The sequence below is a fragment of the Mandrillus leucophaeus genome, unplaced genomic scaffold (genome assembly GCF_000951045.1).
Source record: "Mandrillus leucophaeus isolate KB7577 unplaced genomic scaffold, Mleu.le_1.0 Scaffold17, whole genome shotgun sequence".
Classification (NCBI taxonomy): Eukaryota; Metazoa; Chordata; class Mammalia; order Primates; family Cercopithecidae; genus Mandrillus; species Mandrillus leucophaeus.
This window is the reverse complement of record NW_012101698.1, coordinates 6,778,045-6,779,672: the sequence shown is the minus strand read 5'-3', so window position 1 is coordinate 6,779,672 and position 1,628 is coordinate 6,778,045.

Sequence of the window (1,628 nt, the reverse complement as noted above, 5' to 3'; positions counted from 1 at the left end):
CTCATCTGTACTAAAAATACAAAAATTAGCTGGGTGTGGTGATGGACACCTGTAGTCCCAGGTATTTGGGAGGCTGAGGCAGGAGAATCACTTGACCCTGGAGGCCAAGGTTGCAGCGAGCCAAGATCGTACCACTGCACTCCAAGCTGGATGACAAAGTGAGACTCTGTCTCAAAAAATAAAAATATAAATAAAATAACATGTTTTATTTGGGAAGCAAGAATTGCAATTTGAGGCATCCACATAGACTGGGTAGTCTTCAGTGTGTCAGAAGAACAAAGTGAAGTTTGGGAATTTTATGAGCAAGAGAAATACTATGAATTGTTTTGAAAGAAGCTCTCTGGTGCTAGATACGCTTTTGGGAGCTAGCAAGCTCAGACTGATGAGTGACAACAGTAGATTAAACTAGTCTTAGAGGCATGGCAGGTCACTTCAGCAGTTACTAGGTATAACTGGTCTTAGGGTTACAGCAGATCGTTTCAGGAGCTGGCCTCACAGAAAATTTCTTTTTCTTCTTTTTTTTGACAAAGTCTTGCTCTGTCGCCAGGCTGGAATGCAGTGGTGCCATCTCAGCTCACTGCAACTTCCACCCTCCGGGTTCAAATGATTCTCCTGCCTCAGCCTCCTGAGTAGCTGGGACTACAGGTGCGCACCACCACGCCCAGCTAATTTTTTTTTTTTTTTTTTTGTATTTTTAGCAGAGACAGGGTTTCACCATGTTGGCCAGGATGGTGTCGATCTCTTGACATTGTGATCCACCCGCCTCACCTTCCCAAAGTGCTGGGATTTTAGGTATGAGCCACTGCGCCCAGCCTCTTTTTTTTTTTTTTTTGAGATGGAGTCTTCCTCTGTTGCTCAGGCTGGAGTGCAGTGGCGCAATCTCAGCTCATTGCAACGTCTGCCTCCTGGGTTCAAGCAATTCTCCTGCCTTAGCCTCCCAAGTAGCTGGGATTACAGGTGCCTGCCACCACGCCCAGCTCATTCTTGCATTTTTAATGGAGATGGGATTTCACCATGTTTGCCAGGCTGGTCTTGAACTCCTGACCTCAAATGATCCCCTTGCCTCAGTCTCCCAAAGTGCTGGGATTACAGACTTGAGCTACCATGGTGCAGCCTTTTTTTTCTCTCTTTTTTTAAAAATTTGTTTGTTTTGCAGGGACGGAGTCTTCCTATCCTGCCCAGGTTGGTCTCAAACTCCTGGTCTCAAGCAATCCTCCCAAACCTTGGCCTCTCAAAGCACTAGGATTATAGGCGTGAGTCACTACACGCAGACATTTTATTTCCTGGAATAAGTGCTATGTGCCCCATATCTTGGATATGACAGGAATGACCCAGTTTCTATAATCATCTTTCACCCAATTTTCTGTTCCTTCTTCTGGACTCTGAACCAGAGAAAGTCAATGTTTAAGAACAATTTTTGGCCAAATATTACCAATGATTATCTCCTTGCCAGGTTTTAAAATGATTATTTTTTGTGAGGTTCTGAATGATAAGTTTAGGCTTTTCCCCCAAGTGCTTTTTTTTTTTTTTTTTTTTTTTTTGAGACGGATTCTCGCTCTGTCACCCAGGCTGGAGTGCAGTGGTGTGATCTTGGCTCACTGCAAGCTCCGCCTCCCGGGTTCACGCCA